Source organism: Pristiophorus japonicus, chromosome 6 (assembly GCF_044704955.1).
Source record: "Pristiophorus japonicus isolate sPriJap1 chromosome 6, sPriJap1.hap1, whole genome shotgun sequence".
Lineage (NCBI taxonomy): Eukaryota > Metazoa > Chordata > Chondrichthyes > Pristiophoridae > Pristiophorus > Pristiophorus japonicus.
The window spans coordinates 140408283-140428352 of record NC_091982.1 but is presented as its reverse complement, the minus strand read 5'-3'; the positions used below and the strand labels follow the sequence as shown (position 1 = coordinate 140428352).

Genomic DNA, 20070 nt, shown 5'->3' with positions numbered 1-20070 from the left:
TGATTTGGTCCAAGTGTTTCCGGTGAATGAGTGCATTTGAAAGTTTGACCCGAAACACCCTGCTCCCCGCTTTGGCCACGACAGTGCCGGGAAGCCACTTGGGACCTTGTCCATAATTTAATACAAATACAGGATCATTGATTTCAGTCTCGCGTGACACATTTGCGCTACCATGGTAAGCATTTTATTGAAGCTGCCTGCTCGCTACCTGTTCATGTAGATCAGGGCATGTATTACATCAGTGAACGCAGGACTCTAAGTCCGCATCGATACCGGGCCACCACACGTGGGATCAGGCTATTGCTTTCATCATTACGATGCCTGGGTGGGTACTGTGGAGGTCATTGATGAAGGTGTCTCTGCCATTTTTGGGTCCACTACTCGATTGCCCCACAGAAGGCAGTCTGCCTGTATAAACATTTCATCTTTGCGCCACTGGAACGGCTTTATCTTTTCCTGCATTTCCACTGGGACACTGGACCAGCTCCCGTGAAGCACACAGCTTTTGACTAGACATAATATGGGGTCCTGGCTTGTCCAGATTTTGATCTGCCAGGCAGTGACGGGTGATTGCTCACTCTCAAATACTTTCATAACCATGGCTAGATCTGCGGGCTCTACCATTTCCACCCCCGTGGTGGGCAATGGCAGCCTACTGAGAGCATCGGCACAGTTTTCTGTGCCTGGCATGTGGTGGATGGCATAGTTGTATGTGGACAATTTGAGCGCCCATCTCTGGATGCGGGCCAATGCGTTGGTATTTCTCCCTTTACTCTCGGAAAACAGGGATATAAGTGGCTTACGGTCAGTTTCCAATTCGAATTTTAGCCCAAACAGGTATTGATGCATTTTCTTTACCCCATAGACACACGCTAATGCTTCTTTTTCAATCATGCTGTAGGCTCTCTCAGCCTTAGACAGACTCCTGGATGCATAAGCAACCAGTTGCAGTTTCCCGAAATCATTAGCTTGTTGCAATACACACCCGACGCCATATGACGACGCCTCACATGCTAGTACCAAACGCTTACACGGATCATACAACACAAGCAACTTGTTTGAGCATAACAATTTTCTCGCTTTTACAAAGGCATTTTCTTGGCTTTTGACCCAAATCCATTCGCCCCTTTTTGTAGTAAGACATGTAGTGGTTCTAACAGTGTGCTGAGACCCGGTAAGAAGTTACCAAAGTAGTTCAAGAGTCCCAGAAACGACCGCAACTCCGTCACATTCTGTGGCCTCGGTGCGTTCTCAATTGTCTCCGTCTTCGCGTTGGTGGGCCTGATGCCGTCTGCCGCAATCCTCCTTCCCAAGAACTTCACTTCAGGTGCCAGGAAAACGCACTTCGAGCATTTTAACCTGAGCCCCATAAGAACTTCTTCCAGATTCTGCAGGTGCTCGACTGTGTTCCGACCTGTGACCAAGATGTCGCCCTGGAGGACCACGGTGTGCGGGACTGACTTCAGTAAATTTTCCATGTTTCTCTGGAATATCACCACCACTGATCGGATTCCAAACGGGCATCTGTTATAAACAAAAAGACCCTTGTGCGTGTTGATGCAGGTGAAGGCCTTCGATGATTCCTCCAGTTCCTGCATCATGTAGGCTGAAGTCAGATCCAGCTTCATGAACGTCTTTCCTCCCGCCAGCATTGCAAAGAGGTCGTCGGCCTTTAGTAGCAGGTATTAGTCCTGTAGGGAGAAACGATTGATAGTTACTTTGTAATTGCCACAGATTCTGACGGTGCCATCTCTCTTGAGGACTGGGACAATAGGACTGGCCCACTTGCTGAATTCGACCGGTGAAATGATGCCCTCTCTTTGCAGCCGGTCTAGCTTGGTCTCTACCCTTACTCTCATCATGTACGGTACTGCTCTCGCCTTGTGATGGATGGGTCGCGCCCCCGGAATTAGGTGGATCTGCACTTTTGCTCCTTGAAGGAAATTTGTTTAAGACCTGGGCACACGAAGTGTCGTTAGCGGGCGATAGCGCTCGGACATCGTCCCAGTTCCAGCGTATCTTTCCCAGCCAGCTTTTGCCGAGCAGCGTGCGACCATCGCCCGGTACCACCCAGAGAGGTAGCTTGTGCACCACTCCATCATAGGAGACCTTTATGGTAGCACTGCTGATTACCGGAATCAGTTCTTTCATGTAAGTTCTTAGTTTCGTGCGAACTGGAGTTAAGACTGGCCTTGAGACCTTGTTGCACCACAACCTTTCGAAAGTCTTTTTGCCCATGATGGACTGGCTCGCATCCGTGTCCCGCTCCATTGACACCGGGAGTCCATTTAGTTCAACATTCAGCATTATCGGGGGACAATTTGTGGTGAATGTGTGCATCCCATGTACCTTTGCCTCCTCTATCTGAGGCTCTGGTTCGTTGTGATCCTCTGTGGATCTGTCCTCCTCTGCAACATGCTAGTTTGCAGATTTAACAGGCTTTGCAGCTTCCTGCCCACTCACTTAGCCTGTCTATGTCCTCCTGCAGCCTGTTTATGTCCTCCTCACACATCGCCCTTCCTCCCATCTTTGTATCATCAGCAAACTTGCCTACATTACACTCAGTCCCCTCTTCCAAGTCGTTGATATAGATTGTAAATAGTTGGGGGCCCAGCACTGATCCCTGCGGCACCCCACTCGTTACTGATTGCTAACCAGAGAATGAACCATTTATCTCTACTCTCTGTTTTCTGTTTGTCAGCCAATCTTCTATCCATGCTAATATATTACCTCCAACCCCGTGAACTTTTATCTTGTGCAGTAACCTTTTGTGTGGCACCTGATCAAATGCCTTCTAGAAGCCCAAATACACCGTATCCACTGGTTCCCCTTTATCCACCCTGTTCGTTACATCCTCAAAGAATTTCAGCAAATTTGTCAAACATGACTTCCCCTTCATAAATCCATGCTGACTTTGCCTGACCAAATTTTGCTTTTCCAAATGTCCTGTTACTGATTCTTTAATAATGGACTCCAACATTTTCCTAACCACAGATGTTAGGCTAACTGGCCTGTAGTTTCCTTCTTTTAGTCTGCCTCCTTTTTTAAATAGGGGCGTTATATTTGCAGTTTTCCAATCTGCTGGGACCTCTCCAGAATCCCGGGAATTTTGGTAAATTGCAACCAATGCATCCACAATCCCTGTCGCTACTTTTCTTAAGATCCTAGGATGCAAGCCATCAGGTCCATGGGATTTATCTGCCGTTAGTCCCATTATCTTACTGAGTACCACCTCCTTAGTGATTGTGATTGTGGTACGTTCCTTCACCCATAGCCCCTTGATTATCCACTGTTGGAATATTGTTAGTGTCCTCTAACGTAAAAACTGATACAAAAAACTTGTTTAGAGTTTCTGCCATCTCCATGTTCCCCATTACTTACTCCCCGGTCTCATCCTCTCAGGGACCAACATTTACTTTAGCCACTCTTTTTCTTTTTATATACCTGTAAAAACTCTTACTATCTGTTTTTATATTTTGTGCTAATTTACTTTCATAGTCTATCTTCCCTTTCTTAATCATTTTTTTTAGTCATTCTTTGCTGGCTTTTAAAAGCTTCCCAATCTTCTGCCCTCTCACTGGTTTTGGCTACTTTCTATGCCCTTGTTTTTAATTGGATACCATCCTTTATTTCTTTAGTTAGTCACGGATGGCTTTCTTTACTCTTGCACCCTTTCCTCCTTACTGGAATATATTTTTCTTTCGAGTTGTGAAGTATCTCTTTAAATGTACACCACTGTTCATCAACCGTCCTACACTTCAATCTGGATCAACTGGGCCTTTATACACTGGAGTTTAGAAGAATGAGAGGGGATCTCATAGAAACGTATAAGATTCTGACGGAACTGGACAGGTTAGATGCGGGAAGAATGTTCCCGATGTTGGGGAAGTCCAGAACCAGGGGACACAGTCTTAGGATAAGGGGTAGGCCATTTAGGACTGAGATGAGGAGAAACTTCTTCACTCAGAGAGTTTTTAACCTGTGGAATTCCCTGCCGCAGAGAGTTGTTGATGGCAGTTCATTGGATGTATTCAAGAGGGAGTTAGATATGGCTCTTACGGCTAAAGAGGTCAAGGGGTATGGAGAGAAAGCGGGAAAGGGGTACTGAGATGAAGGATCAGCTATGATCTTATTGAATGGTGGTGCAGGCTCGAAGGGCTGAATGGCCTACTCCTGCAGCTATTTTCTATATTTCTATGTTTTCCCTGTCCACTTTAGTCAACCCTGCCCTCATACCTTCATAGTCTCCTTTATTTAAGTTTAGTACGCTGTTTAGAGATCCAACTTTCTCACCCTCCATCTGAATTTGAAACTCAATCATTCCAAGGGGATCCTTTACTAGGAGATTGTTTAGTAATCCTGTCTCATTACACAGAACCAGATCTAGGATAGCCTGCCTCCTGGTTGGTTCCGCTACATACTGCTCAAGGAACCCACCCCTTATGTACTTTATGTACTCTTCCTCAAGGCTACCCAGACTAATTTGATTTGTCCAATCAAAAGGGCTGGCCTCTAGTTTTGCAAAATATAACAGAACAGTCAAATACTTAGAAGAGAAGGGGACAGGATGAGTGGCATGAGTAGGCTGACACATCGCAAGCCAGGCAGCAGGCTGATTTGAAGGACCATGATGAATTTGCAGGACTAACCCTCTCCCTCGAGTGTGGGCCCAGCTTGTGCAGTGGTGGTTGCTTTTCTGCAGGCAGGACCCATCAAAGCAGTGACCTTGTCTTCCAAGGGTGTCAGTGGGAGCAGATTTGCCGGGCCTCCTCCTGTTCGAGTTCTTTCCCTTTTTTGTGCCACCTTCCTCTGCAAAGATGAAAACCTAACTTTTTAAAGAGGGTGTCTTTCTGCTGGGTGGGACGTACAGATGGTCACATTTACAATTGCAATTGAATTGAATAAATGAAAATATTACTTACACTAACTACTTGACCAAGGTCCTGCCACTTCTTTTTGCACTGGCCTCCAGATCTCGTGGCGGTCACCATTGCGCAGTAATCTTCTGCAACTTGGTTCCAGTGTTTCTTCATTTCTTTGGGTGGAACTTTTATGTGGCCTCTGCTGGTGTCCAGCTCGTGCCATCTAACCTCAATCACAGTAACCAGTGCCTCCACTTGTTCCTGTAAGAAATTCTTGGTCCTTGCACCGCATTGCATCTTGTATTGCTGCAGCTGTGATTTTTCCAATGCTCTCACACAGCGCTCAACGTTGTCACACACACAACTGGCTCTTTAAAAATGGCCGATTGCCAACTCGATGCTGTACTGCGCAGGCGCGTCCATTGGAACAACGTCATAAACGTCACTTGTTTTTCCGCGCATGCGCGGCGCCAAATTCGAATTATACTTCGGGGAAACTTTGGCAAATTATTTCCGACGCATTTCTGGCCTAGAAAAACCGGTGTAACTCTGGCAATATGTCAGGAAACGGGCTTGGGCAAAATTGAGCCCATTTAGATATAGATGAGTGTGACGTGGGGCATTTTGCTAGGAGGGAATAAGTAGGCTACCTATTCCTTGGAAAACAATAGTCTAAATGGGGAAGAGGTGCAAAGGAATCACAGGGTATATATTCACAAATCATTGAAAGTAGCAACGTAGGTTAAAAAAGCCATAAAAGTGCAAATAAAGCACCGGGGTTTATTTCTAAAGAAATAGAATTCAAATGTTATGTTAAACCTGTATAGAACCTTGTCTGATTGTCTCAGGATTTGAGACAGTGGGGTAGCAATATGGCATTACTGTACATGTGCTTTTAAGTAGTTGCAGTTGTTGTAAAAGTTGTTGTAGTAAAATCTGTGCACAGACAAAAAGATTGCGTTGAAAGGAGCTCAGTGCAAAATAAATACAGGGAACATTGCTTGTAAGTGGAAACAGTTTCTTCTTACTTACTCTGCCAAAACCCTTCATAATTTTGAAATGAATGAAAATGAGAACCGGGATGGTTTCTGTAATGGGCAGCCAATCCACAAGGTCCATTTTACACCTGGGTAGGGAGGTACAAACTTACCCCAAATAGTCAAACCTGGGACTTTAAACTTTCTGTAACGCTGAGCACAACATGTGTGGAAACTTACACACCCTGAGCCCCCTGGTAACCCAGGTAATCAATGGACATTAAAAGTCAAAACATTCACTCTGCTGGGTCCAGTGGGTTAAGAAATACAATGTAAGAAATAGGGGCAGGAGTAGGCCATACGGCCCCTCGAGCCTGCTCCGCCATTCAGTGAGATCACGGCTGATCCTCAATCTCCACTCAACTATCCTGCACTATCCCCATATCCCTTGATTCTATTAGAGTGTGCAAGTAAACATGGGTATCGTAGAGGCTGAGACAGGAGACATTATGGGCCCAAGTTTCCACATGATTTGCGCCTGATTTTTAGGAACAATTGGTGGAGAACGGACTATCTTAGAAATCGCAATTCTCCACATTTTTTTTTCTGCAGTTCTAGTGAGGTAGAACAGTTCTACTTTGGAACAGAATTTTTTCTTCAAAAGGGGGCGTGTCCGGCCACTGACGCCTGATTTCAAAGTTTCTACAGTGAAAATGTACTCCAAACTAAAGTAGAATGGAGCAAGTGAAGATTTTTGTAAAACTGAAAAAACCTGTTCTACACATTAAAAAATCAGGCGCAGGTTACAAATTAGGCGCCCAGAACGAGGTGGGGGGGGGGGGGGGGGGAAGGGAACTCATTAAATTCTACAATAAATCCTTATTTATACTTCTACAAATATTATACAAATAAATCCAACCTGAATAAACATTTATAAGCAAAGAAAAGATTAAATAAACCATCTTCCTACCTGTGTGAAAGTGCTTCAGCCAGGGAGAATTCTGCAGCCGTTCATTGCCGCTGAGCGGGAGCGGGAGGGGGGGGGGGAGGAAGAGACAGCCGCTCGTTGCCGCTGAGCGGGAGGGGGGGGGGGAAGAGACAGCCATTTGTTGCCGCTGAGCGGGAGGGGGGGGAAGGAAACAGCCGTTCGTTCCCGGGGTGGGGGGGGGGGGGAAGGAGACAGTGAGAAGGTTGCAAGAAGCCTCAGTGCTGATGGCAATGTGCTTTTATTAAAAAATGTTCAAAAATTAAACAGCTACAAAGAACTACAAATGGCCGAGTGCCAATGTTTTTTTCACACTGCGCGTGCGCGAACGCTCCAACGCGCACGCGCAGCGTTGCCGGCAGGAAAAAAACTAATTTAAATAGTATCCGCCCCCTCCCACGTACAAAATCGGCACGAGTGTAGGCTCCGCCCCCCTGGGCGCCGCGCCAGGCAGACAAGGAGCTGCAAAGCGCTCCAGAATCGCGATTTTTTTTTTAGGCGCCGTTTTAGGCGCGAAAAACGGGCGCCCAGCTCGGAGGGGCGCCCGTTTTTTTTCGTGTGGAAACTTGGGCCCTATAATGGGGAATCAGACAAGGTTCTATGTCAGAGACATTAAACAAATGTTTCGTATCTGTCTTCACAGTACAAGACACAAGAAACATACCTAAAATAGTGGGGAACCAAGGGTCTAATGAGCGTGGGGAACTTAAAGTAATTGATATTCATAAAGAAAAAGTACTGGAGAAATGAATGAGTCAATAAGCAATGCTCGCTGTATGCTGTGCAGTTGTGCATCCTCGCAGCTCTCCAGGGAACCCGCTTGACGGCTTTTCAATGTAAAAAATGCGCATGTGCGGTATTTTGAATATCCCGGGCAGCTCCTTAAAGTGGCCACACAGGGCCAAATAAAATCACAGGGAACACTGACTAAAAGCCGACAAATCCCCCAGAGCTGATTCCCTATATGCTAGGGCTCTAAAAGACTTGGCTGAGTATAGTATTAGGTAGTCCCTCGTATCGAAGATGACCTGCTTCCACACTAAAAAAATGGAAGAGTTCACAGATGTTTCAATGAGGGACCTGACATTATAGGTCCTGAACTACATCTTGAAGGGTGGAAGATGCCTGTGCATAGATTTTTTTAACGTGTGGTGGCCGTTACACACCAGCCACCACACGGGCTTAACAGAGCTAGGTCTTGATCTAGTGGCAAGGATTACCCAAGACGACTGGAGACCTGCTCTGCTGCACAGACCTAGTGCGCACACATATCGCAGTGTGGGCTGGCCCGTGCTACCTCTGGGCCCTCGCCTCTCCTGGGCCCCGCTCTCTCACTGCTCCTCAGTCCCGATCAAAAATGGAGCAGTCAGAAACAGGACACCAATTTGTCTCCTCTTATCTTGGAGACATCAAATATCGACACTGTTATTTGAAATATCTAAATATTAAATTCCAGCCTAGTTGAAGGATTATTAACATCAGCAGAAACAAGCAGTTCAGAAGGAAGTGAATAACAGCAGAATCCAAACCTTGCAATCACTTGTGAACTCGCTGGTGTTTAAGCAATGAACAGTACTGAGTGAATCCCTTCCAAAACAAGGAGCAGGTGAACGGTCTCTTCACAGTGTGAACTCACTGGTGTGTCAGCAAGTTGGATGACCAAGTGACTCCCTTCCCACACGCTGAGCAGGTGACTGGCCTCTACCCAGTGTGAACTCGCTGGTGTGTCAGCAAGTTAGATGAATGAGTGAATCCCTTCCCACACACTGAGCAGGTGAACGACCTCTCTCCAGTGTGAACTCGCTGGTGTTTAAGCAAGGAACAGTACTGAGTGAATCCCTTCCCACACACGGAGCAGGTGAACGGTCTCTCCCCAGTGTGAACTTGCTGGTGTGTCAGCAGGTTGGATGACTGAGTGAATCCCTTCCCACACGCTGAGCAGGTGACTGGCCTCTACCCAGTGTGAACTCGCTGGTGTGTCAGCAAGTTAGATGAATGAGTGAATCCCTTCCCACACACTGAGCAGGTGAACGATCTCTCCCCAGTGTGAACTCGCTGGTGTTTAAGCAAGGAACAGTACTGAGTGAATCCCTTCCCACACACTGAGCAGGTGAACGATCTCTCCCCAGTGTGAACTCGCTGGTGTATAAGCAAGGAACAGTACTGAGTGAATCCCTTCCCACACACGGAGCAGGTGAACGGTCTCTTCCCAGTGTGAACTTGCTGGTGTGTCAGCAGGTTGGATGACTGAGTGAATCCCTTCCCACACACAGAGCAGGTGAACGGCCTCTCCCCGGTGTGACGGCATCGATGAGTTTCCAGCTCAGACGGGAAATCGCTTGTCACAGTTCCCACATTCCCACGGTTTCTTCATGGTGTAGGTGTCCTTGTGTCTCTCCAAGTTGAATGATCAGTTGAAGCCTGGTCCACACACACAACACTTGTACGGTTTCTCCCCGCTGTGAATGGTGCGATGTTTTTTCAGGCTGTGTAACTGGTTAAAGCTCTTTCCACAGTCAGTGCACTGGAACACTCTCACTCAGGTGTGTGTGTCTCGGTGCTTTTCCAGTCACACTGATGTTTGAAATCTATTCCCACAAACAGAACAGACAAACATTTCTCCATCCACATTCAAAGGTTGATGATATTCAGGTCCTGAGGAATGTAAGGGGTGGTCTCGGGGGTCAGGTTCACCTCTGACCTACGTGAACGGTTCGAATCTTGGGTTCTAGACTCTGGATTTATTTGGGGGTGTGATAAAGTGCAAAGGACAACTGGTTTGGTGCAAAAGAACTTTGATTTTATTAAAGACAAGAAAATACAATGTCAAACTTATCATCACTCTAATAAAGAACAATACATTACACATTCAAAGGGGGTTACAGTAAAAATTACACCTCCCACCTCCCAATACCTAATCCTAGCTAGGTTAGACTCCAGGGCAGGCAGGGACTATGCTTACCAATCCTTTCTGGTCAGTTAGCGGTAGTTCACGATTTCGGAGTTCATTGAACTCTCTAGGTCCTGCTTGCCGTCCTCCGAACGTCGTAGAAGACTTCTTACTGTGCAATCTTCAGTTAGGTTGAGTCCACTGATGCAGTAAGGCGCGTTTTGGATCTATGGGGTAATTACCCGGTTTCTTTCGTTAGAAATAGGTTCAACGTCTCTTTAGGTAATGTTTTCACCTGTTGGTAGTCAGGCCTTAGATTGTAGAGTGTAAACATTCGATTCTTTGGTTTCTTCCTGTTGGAATTTTGTTTCGAGTTTGGTCGATCGCGGTGGTTTTTCGTTGGGACCACATTGGCTGTGGTCGGTTGCTGCCGCAATGGTGATGATCTTCCTTCTTTCAGGACTTTAGGACTTCGAGGCTGGAGAAGTTAGTTTACAACTGGCGCATTGGTTTCTCTTCCTGTCTTACATAGAAACATAGAAACATAGAAAATAGGTGCAGGAGTAGGCCATTCGGCCCTTCTAGCCTGCACCGCCATTCAATGAGTTCATGGCTGAACATTCAACTTCAGGACCCCATTCCTGCTTTCTCGCCATACCCCTTGATCCCCCTAGTAGTAAGGACCTCATCTAACTCCTTTTTGAATATATTTAGTGAATTGGCCTCAACAACTTTCTGTGGTAGAGAATTCCACAGGTTCACCACTCTCTGGGTGAAGAAGTTCCTCCGCATCTCGGTCCTAAATGGCTTACCCCTTATCCTTAGACTGTGACCTCTGGTTCTGGACTTCCCCAACATTGGGAACATTCTTCCTGCATCTAACCTGTCTAACCCCGTCAGAATTTTAAATGTTTCTATGAGGTCCCCTCTTATTCTTCTGAACTCCAGTGAATACAAGCCCAGTTGATCCAGTCTTTCTTGATAGGTCAGTCCCGCCATCCCGGGAATCAGTCTGGTGAACCTTCGCTGCACTCCCTCAATAGCAAGAATGTCCTTCCTCAGGTTAGGAGAACAAAACTGTACACAATACAATGCAATTTACCAAAATTCCCGGGATTCTGGAGAGGTCCCAGCAGATTGGAAAACTGCAAATATAACGCCCCTATTTAAAAAAGGAGGCAGACTAAAAGAAGGAAACTACAGGCCAGTTAGCCTAACATCTGTGGTTAGGAAAATGTTGGAGTCCATTATTAAAGAATCAGTAACAGGACATTTGGAAAAGCAAAATTTGGTCAGGCAAAGTCAGCATGGATTTATGAAGGGGAAGTCATGTTTGACAAATTTGCTGAAATTCTTTGAGGATGTAATGAACAGGGTGGATAAAGGGGAACCAGTGGATACGGTGTATTTGGGCTTCTAGAAGGCATTTGATCAGGTGCCACACAAAAGGTTACTGCACAAGATAAAAGTTCACGGGGTTGGAGGTAATATATTAGCATGGATAGAAGATTGGCTGACAAACAGAAAACAGAGAGTAGAGATAAATGGTTCATTCTCTGGTTAGCAATCAGTAACGAGTGGGGTGCCGCAGGGATCAGTGCTGGGCCCCCAACTATTTACAATCTATATCAACGACTTGGAAGAGGGGACTGAGTGTAATGTAGGCAAGTTTGCTGATGATACAAAGATGGGAGGAAGGGCGATGTGTGAGGAGGACATAAACAGGCTGCAGGAGGACGTAGACAGGCTAAGTGAGTGGGCAGGAAGCTGCAAAGCCTGTTAAATCTGCAAACTAGCATGTTGCAGAGGAGGACAGATCCACAGAGGATCACAACGAACCAGAGCCTCAGATAGAGGAGGCAAAGGTACATGGGATGCACACATTCACCACAAATTGTCCCCCGATAATGCTGAATGTTGAACTAAATGGACTCCCGGTGTCAATGGAGCGGGACACGGATGCGAGCCAGTCCATCATGGGCAAAAAGACTTTCGAAAGGTTGTGGTGCAACAAGGTCTCAAGGCCAGTCTTAACTCCAGTTCACACGAAACTAAGAACTTACATGAAAGAACTGATTCCGGTAATCAGCAGTGCTACCATAAAGGTCTCCTATGATGGAGTGGTGCACAAGCTACCTCTCTGGGTGGTACCGGGCGATGGTCGCACGCTGCTCGGCAAAAGCTGGCTGGGAAAGATACGCTGGAACTGGGACGATGTCCGAGCGCTATCGCCCGCTAACGACACTTCGTGTGCCCAGGTCTTAAACAAATTTCCTTCAAGGAGCAAAAGTGCAGATCCACCTAATTCCGGGGGCGCGACCCATCCATCACAAGGCGAGAGCAGTACCGTACATGATGAGAGTAAGGGTAGAGACCAAGCTAGACCGGCTGCAAAGAGAGGGCATCATTTCACCGGTCGAATTCAGCAAGTGGGCCAGTCCTATTGTCCCAGTCCTCAAGGGAGATGGCACCGTCAGAATCTGTGGCAATTACAAAGTAACTATCAATCGTTTCTCCCTACAGGACTAATACCTGCTACTAAAGGCCGACGACCTCTTTGCAATGCTGGCGGGAGGAAAGACGTTCATGAAGCTGGATCTGACTTCAGCCTACATGATGCAGGAACTGGAGGAATCATCGAAGGCCTTCACCTGCATCAACACGCACAAGGGTCTTTTTGTTTATAACAGATGCCCGTTTGGAATCCGATCAGTGGTGGTGATATTCCAGAGAAACATGGAAAATTTACTGAAGTCAGTCCCGCACACCGTGGTCCTCCAGGGCGACATCTTGGTCACAGGTCGGAACACAGTCGAGCACCTGCAGAATCTGGAAGAAGTTCTTATGGGGCTCAGGTTAAAATGCTCGAAGTGCGTTTTCCTGGCACCTGAAGTGAAGTTCTTGGGAAGGAGGATTGCGGCAGACGGCATCAGGCCCACCAACGCGAAGACGGAGACAATTGAGAACGCACCGAGGCCACAGAATGTGATGGAGTTGCGGTCGTTTCTGGGACTCTTGAACTACTTTGGTAACTTCTTACCGGGTCTCAGAACACTGTTAGAACCACTACATGTCTTACTACGAAAAGGGGCGAATGGATTTGGGTCAAAAGCCAAGAAAATGCCTTTGTAAAAGTGAGAAAATTGTTATGCTCAAACAAGTTGCTTGTGTTGTATGATCCGTGTAAGCGTTTGGTACTAGCATGTGAGGCGTCGTCATATGGCGTCGGGTGTGTATTGCAACAAGCTAATGATTTCGGGAAACTGCAACTGGTTGCTTATGCATCCAGGAGTCTGTCTAAGGCTGAGAGAGCCTACAGCATGATTGAAAAAGAAGCATTAGCGTGTGTCTATGGGGTAAAGAAAATGCATCAATACCTGTTTGGGCTAAAATTCGAATTGGAAACTGACCGTAAGCCACTTATATCCCTGTTTTCCGAGAGTAAAGGGAGAAATACCAACGCATTGGCCCGCATCCAGAGATGGGCGCTCAAATTGTCCACATACAACTATGCCATCCACCACATGCCAGGCACAGAAAACTGTGCCGATGCTCTCAGTAGGCTGCCATTGCCCACCACGGGGGTGGAAATGGTAGAGCCCGCAGATCTAGCCATGGTTATGAAAGTATTTGAGAGTGAGCAATCACCCGTCACTGCCTGGCAGATCAAAATCTGGACAAGCCAGGACCCCTTATTATGTCTAGTCAAAAGCTGTGTGCTTCACGGGAGCTGGTCCAGTGTCCCAGTGGAAATGCAGGAAAAGATAAAGCCGTTCCAGTGGCGCAAAGATGAAATGTTTATACAGGCAGACTGCCTTCTGTGGGGCAATCGAGTAGTGGACCCAAAAATGGCAGAGACACCTTCATCAATGACCTCCACAGTACCCACCCAGGCATCGTAATGATGAAAGCAATAGCCTGATCCCACGTGTGGTGGCCCGGTATCGATGCGGACTTAGAGTCCTGCGTTCACTGATGTAATACATGCCCTGATCTACATGAACAGGTAGCGAGCAGGCAGCTTCAATAAAATGCTTACCATGGTAGCGCAAATGTGTCACGCGAGACTGAAATCAATGATCCTGTATTTGTATTAAATTATGGACAAGGTCCCAAGTGGCTTCCCGGCACTGTCGTGGCCAAAGCGGGGAGCAGGGTGTTTCGGGTCAAACTTTCAAATGCACTCATTCACCGGAAACACTTGGACCAAATCAAACTCAGATTCATGAACTATCCTGAGCAACCCACCTTGGACCCTAACTTTTTTGATCCCCCAACATACACACCAGTGGCAACCGGCACCACGGTTGACCACAAAGCAGAACCCATCATCCACAGCAGCCCTGCAGGGCCCAACACACCAGGCAGCCCAGCAAGGCCAGCTGCACAGCAGCTCAGCAAGAGCCCAACAAATGATTCAACAACACCAGCTTTCACACCGAGACAATCAACGAGGACACGAAGGGCCCCAAATCGACTCATATTGTAAATAGTTACACTATCGACTTTGGCGGAGGGGGGGGAAGTGTTGTTGTCTATGTGAACTTGTATTTACTCTGTACAGTCACCAGAGGGCTCATTCCCTGGAGTCCCAAGGGATCCCATAATCCCTTGGGAGCACAGGAATTTAAGGAGGCTTCACAGCTTGTAGAGGCACTCTGGAGACCTGCAATAAAAGACTAAGGTCACACTTTACTTTGAGCTCACAGTCTAACTCTTTCTCCATACACAACAGATAGTATGCAGGTACAGCAAGTGATCAGGAAGGCGAATAGAATCTTGGCCCATATTGCAAAGGGGATGGAGTATAAAAGCAGGGAAGTCTTGTTACAGCTGTACAGGGTATTGCTGAGGCCACACCTGCAATACTGCGTGCAGTTTTGGTTTCCATATTTAAGAAAGGATATACTTGCTGTGGAGGCAGTTCAGAGAAGGTTCAGTAAGTTGATCCCGGGGATGAGGGGGTTGACTTATGAGGAAAGGTTGAGTAGGTTGTGTCATGTATCTCACACTACTGTGCACAACTGTATCTTACCATGCTATACATGACTGTAACTAGATATGACCTGTAACCATCAGCATACCTTACCACCAGGGGTGCACTTGCAGGAGACATAGAAAACATAGAAAATAGGTGCAGGAGCAGGCCATTCAGCCCTTCCAGCCTGCACCGCCATTCAATGAGTTCATGGCTGAACATGAAACTTCAGTACCCCCATTCCTGCTTTCTCGCCATACCCCTTGATCCCCCGAGTAGTAAGGACTTCATCTAACTCCCTTTTGAATATATTTAGTGAATTGGCCTCAACTACTTTCTGTGGTAGAGAATTCCACAGGTTCACCACTCTCTGGGTGAAGAAGTTTCTCCTCATCTCGGTCCTAAATGGCTTACCCCTTATCCTTAGACTGTGACCCCTGGTTCTGGACTTCCCCAACATTGGGAACATTCTTCCTGCATCTAACCTGTCTAAACCCGTCAGAATTTTAAACGTTTCTATGAGATCCCCTCTCATTCTTCTGAACTCCAGTGAATACAAGCCCAGTTGATCCAGTCTTTCTTGATAGGTCAGTCCCACCATCCCGGGAATCAGTCTGGTGAATCTTCGCTGCAATCCCTCAATAGCAAGAATGTCCTTCCTCAAGTTAGGAGACCAAAACTGTACACAATACTCCAGGTGTGGCCTCACCAAGGCCCTGTACAACTGTAGCAACACCTCCCTGCCCCTGTACTCAAATCCCCTCGCTATGAAGGCCAACATGCCATTTGCTTTCTTAACCGCCTGCTGTATCTGCATGCCAACCTTCAATGACTGATGTACCATGACACCCAGGTCTCGTTGCACCTTCCCTTTTCCTAATCTGTCACCATTCAGATAATAGTCTGTCTCTCTGTTTTTACCACCAAAGTGGATAACCTCACATTTATCCACATTATACTTCATCTGCCATGCATTTGCCCACTCACCTAACCTATCCAAGTCGCTCTGCAGCCTCACAGCATCCTCCTCGCAGCTCACACTGCCACCCAACTTCGTGTCATCCGCAAATTTGGAGATACTACATTTAATCCCCTCATCTAAATCATTAATGTACAGTGTAAACAGCTGGGGCCCCAGCACAGAACCTTGCGGTACCCCACTAGTCACTGCCTGCCATTCTGAAAAGTACCCATTTACTCCTACTCTTTGCTTCCTGTCTGACAACCAGTTTTCAATCCATGTCAGCACACTACCCCCAATCCCATGTGCTCTAACTTTGCACATCAATCTCTTGTGTGGGACCTTGTCGAACGCCTTCTGAAAGTCCAAATATACCACATCAACTGGTTCTCCCTTGTCCACTCTACTGGAAACATCCTCAAAAAATTCCAGAAGATTTGTCAAGCATGATTTCCCTTTCACAAATCCATGCTGACTTGGACCTATCATGTCACCTCTTTCCAAATGCACTGCTATGACATCCTTAATAATTGATTCCATCATTTTACCACTACCGATGTCAGGCTGACCGGTCTATAATTCCCTGTTTTCTCTCTCCCTCCTTTTTTAAAAAGTGGGGTTACATTGGCTACCCTCCACTCTATAGGAACTGATCCAGAGTCAATGGAATGTTGGAAAATGACTGTCAATGCATCCACTATTTCCAAGGCCACCTCCTTAAGTACTCTGGGATGCAGTCCATCAGGCCCTGGGGATTTATCGGCCTTCAATCCCATCAATTTCCCCAACACAATTTCCCGGCTAATAAAGATTTCCCTCAGTTCCTCCTCCTTACTAGACCCCCCGACCCCTTTTATAACCGGAAGGTTTGTGTCCTCCTTCGTGAATACCGAACCAATGTACCTGTTCAATTGGTCCGCCATTTCTTTGCTCCCCGTTATGACTTCCCCTGATTCTGACTGAAGGGGACCTACGTTTGTCTTTACTAACCTTTTTCTCTTTACATATCTATAGAAAGTTTTGCAATCCATCTTAATGTTCCCTGCAAGCTTCTTCTCATACTCCATTTTCCCTGCCCTAATCAAACCCTTTGTCCTCCTCTGCTGAGTTCTAAATTTCTCCCAGTCCCCAGGTTTGCTGCTATTTCTGGCCAATTTGTATGCCACTTCCTTGGCTTTAATACTATCCCTGATTTCCCTTGATAGCCACGGTTGAGCCACCTTCCCTTTTTTATTTTTATGCCAGACAGGAATGTACAATTGTTGTAGCTCATCCATGCGGTCTCTAAATGTCTGCCATTGCCCATCCACAGTCAACCCCTTAAGTATCATTCGCCAATCCATCCCAGCCAATTCACGCCTCATACCTTCAAAGTTAGCCTTCTTTAAGTTCTGGACCATGGTCTCTGAATTAACTGTTTCATTCTCCATCCTAATGCAGAATTCCACCATATTATGGTCACTCTTCCCCAAGGGGCCTCGCACAACGAGATTGCTAATTAATCCTCTCTCATTACATAACACCCAGTCTAAGATGGCCTCCCCCCTAGTTGGTTCCTCGACATATTGGTCTAAAAAACCATCCCTTATGCACTCCAGGAAATCCTCCTCCACCGTATTGCTTCCAGTTTGGTTAGCCCAATCTATGTGCATATTAAAGTCACCCATTATAACTGCTGCACCTTTATTGCATGCACCCCTAATTTCCTGTTTGATGCCCTCCCGAACATCACTACTACTGTTTGGAGGTCTGTACACAACTTCCACTAACGTTTTTTGCCCTTTGGTGTTCTGTAGCTCTACCCATATAGATTCCACATCATCCAAGCTTATGTCCTTCCTAACTATTGCCTTAATCTCCTCCTTAACCAGCAATGCTACCCCACCTCCTTTTCCTTTTATTCTATCCTTCCTGAATGTTGAATACCCCTGGATGTTGAGTTCCCAGCCCTGATCATCCTGGAGCCACGTCTCCGTAATCCCAATCACATCATATTTGTTAACATCTATTTGCACAGTTAATTCATCCACCTTATTGCGGATACTCCTTGCATTAAGACACAAAGCCTTTAGGCTTGTTTTTTTAACACCCTCTGTCCTTTTAGAATTTTGCTGTACAATGGTCCTTTTTGTTCTTTGCCTTGGGTTTCTCTGCCCTCCACTTTTCCTCATCTCCTTTCTGTTTTTTGCTTTTGCCTCCTTTTTGTTTTCCTCTATCTTCCTGCATTGGTTCCCATCCCCCTGCCATATTAGTTTAACTCCTCCCCAACAGCACTAGCAAACACTCCCCCGAGGACTTTGGTTCCATAGTCATAGTATAGCATGAGCAATATGGCATATAGTGTTTCCTGAGGTAGTAGCAACCTTGTAGCTACCGAGCAACCCAACCTCTGTTAAAAACAGGGGCCAGTTATACGGTTTGAGCTGTTCTAATCTTCGTGCCAAATCAGTTTAGAATTCTTTGTTTAAATTTGGCGGGCTTGACTTTTCTTTGTAATATTTTGGCGGGCTCGTTAAAAGTTAATATGTCTTAGGTGGGTTGCATTTCTAAATCTATTTCCTGATGGAAATATTAGCTTGGTAATCGCAATGCCCTTTTGTGCTTAGCTTTTCGCATACAGGCTGTAGTGGGCCCTTTGTTCTTATTCATCTTGAAGATGGTTTTTCTCAGTTTGGTTTGATGGTTGGCCACCTCTGAATTATTGTTGTACTGTAAATGTCTCTTGTGGAGTAGGGTTTTCGAATGTCCATTCCTCCAGACAAGTTAACTTAGTTCCCACAGCCAGACAGTTCTAATAATCAAGTGGGTTTCTTTAGTACTTTGGGCCCACCCACAGACTTGAATTTGTCTTTTAAAAGTCCAAAATTCGATTAAAGTTCATAGTTTCTTCCATAAGCACTTTAGGATTTCAAACTTTCCGGTAGATAGTCCCAAATTAAATTTCCTTTCGAATGAGCCCAAACACTGGCGGTGGGGGGGTTCTCTGAATTTTGCATCTTTCGGTCCCCACTGTTGACACTCATCACTCTTGAGTGTCAATCAAGGTAAGCAAAATTCCTGATCCCGAGAGTCAACCTTCCCTGCATTTATACTAGCTAAACATTAACATGCATCCCCCATTGAAATGCAATGCAATTTACAATTCGATTACAGCATAGGGGGTACGATGCCCCTCTTTTACTTGGTTTTCACAGTAAAATAACGGTATACAGTCAAACACAACTTTAATTTCCATAAAAATAAAGGTCCATAGTCAAACACATTTTGCGTAATATTCTTACAACACTCAACATTTGCGGTTTACAGCAGGTAAAAGCAAACACAAATTAAACATGGTAGTATGGTTTCACCCCTCCCTGCACGATTCCCAAGTTTGGCCAAGGAGCATACAGCACCCTTTGGTGCCTGACCTGATGGCCTCTGCGTTTCACTCGGCAAGTGAGACACCATAAGTAAAGAATAATCGCGAGTTGACAGATAACTAAAGTGTGGGAAGCGATTTGAATCCAGACTGGGACCTCTATATTTCTGAAAAGGTCCCACCAAGACGGAATTATGATCTCGAGAATCTTTTTCCCGATCTCAATAGTTTTCTGTTCTAGAGTGCAGAAGTGTTTTTGTGAGATAATTACAGCTTTTAGCAGAGCGGTAAGATATTCAGTTAGAGGGGGAATTGCATAGCCAAAATGTACAACATAATCCTACAGGTTTGTAATGTCTTCCTTCACAGTGAGGTGGACAATGGAGGGTTCAGGAATGGGGACAATCCGTTCCTGGGCCACTTGAACTGATGCCTCAGGTTTGAAGCAAAAACTGCTGTCACTTACCGGACACCAGAAGTGTCCATGTTGGTAGTGGGGCGCACTGGTGGTGACACACTATGTCCCACCCTCTATGTGTGCTCCCTGTGGAGGGACATGGTCTTCTGCCATTACTTCCATGGTGCAGTTAATAGGCTGTGCACCAGCAGCTTTAAACCCACACTGTGACTTTGAATGGGCACTCAAGTAGTGGGGATATAGTATTACATGTGCACCCCGACTTCGGCACCCGGAGAGGTCAGTACCCGTTACAGCATGCTCCCACTTTATGACATAGGGTGGGACTGCTGCGAAACAAATGTGTGCACCTCCCTGAATAACTCCAATGTTATCCACCCGGTTTACCGGTGCGGGTCGAGCTGTCGCACCTATGACCGGCATCCTTAGTACAATTCCCATAAGATGTCGTTAGATTTCCCACAGTCTACTGGGACAGGGTAGGCTTCAGAAGCTAGGCAGAGCTGGCATGGGCTTAGTGAATTGCTGTACAGGTGGAGGGCTGCGAGGTGCTTGTTCCTTATCCAAGAGGGGACTAAACCTTGTTTTAAATCCTCCAGGTTGTTGTGGCCCCCGCCCAACAACTATGCCCCAAACAG

At 46.3% G+C, this 20070-nt stretch overlaps 1 pseudogene; it reads right to left on the bottom strand.

Annotated features, from left to right (window-relative positions):
• Nucleotides 1-8360: 8360 nt before the first annotated feature.
• On the bottom strand, nucleotides 8361-19855 carry LOC139266186 (zinc finger protein 551-like; annotated as a pseudogene).
• Nucleotides 19856-20070: the final 215 nt, after the last annotated feature.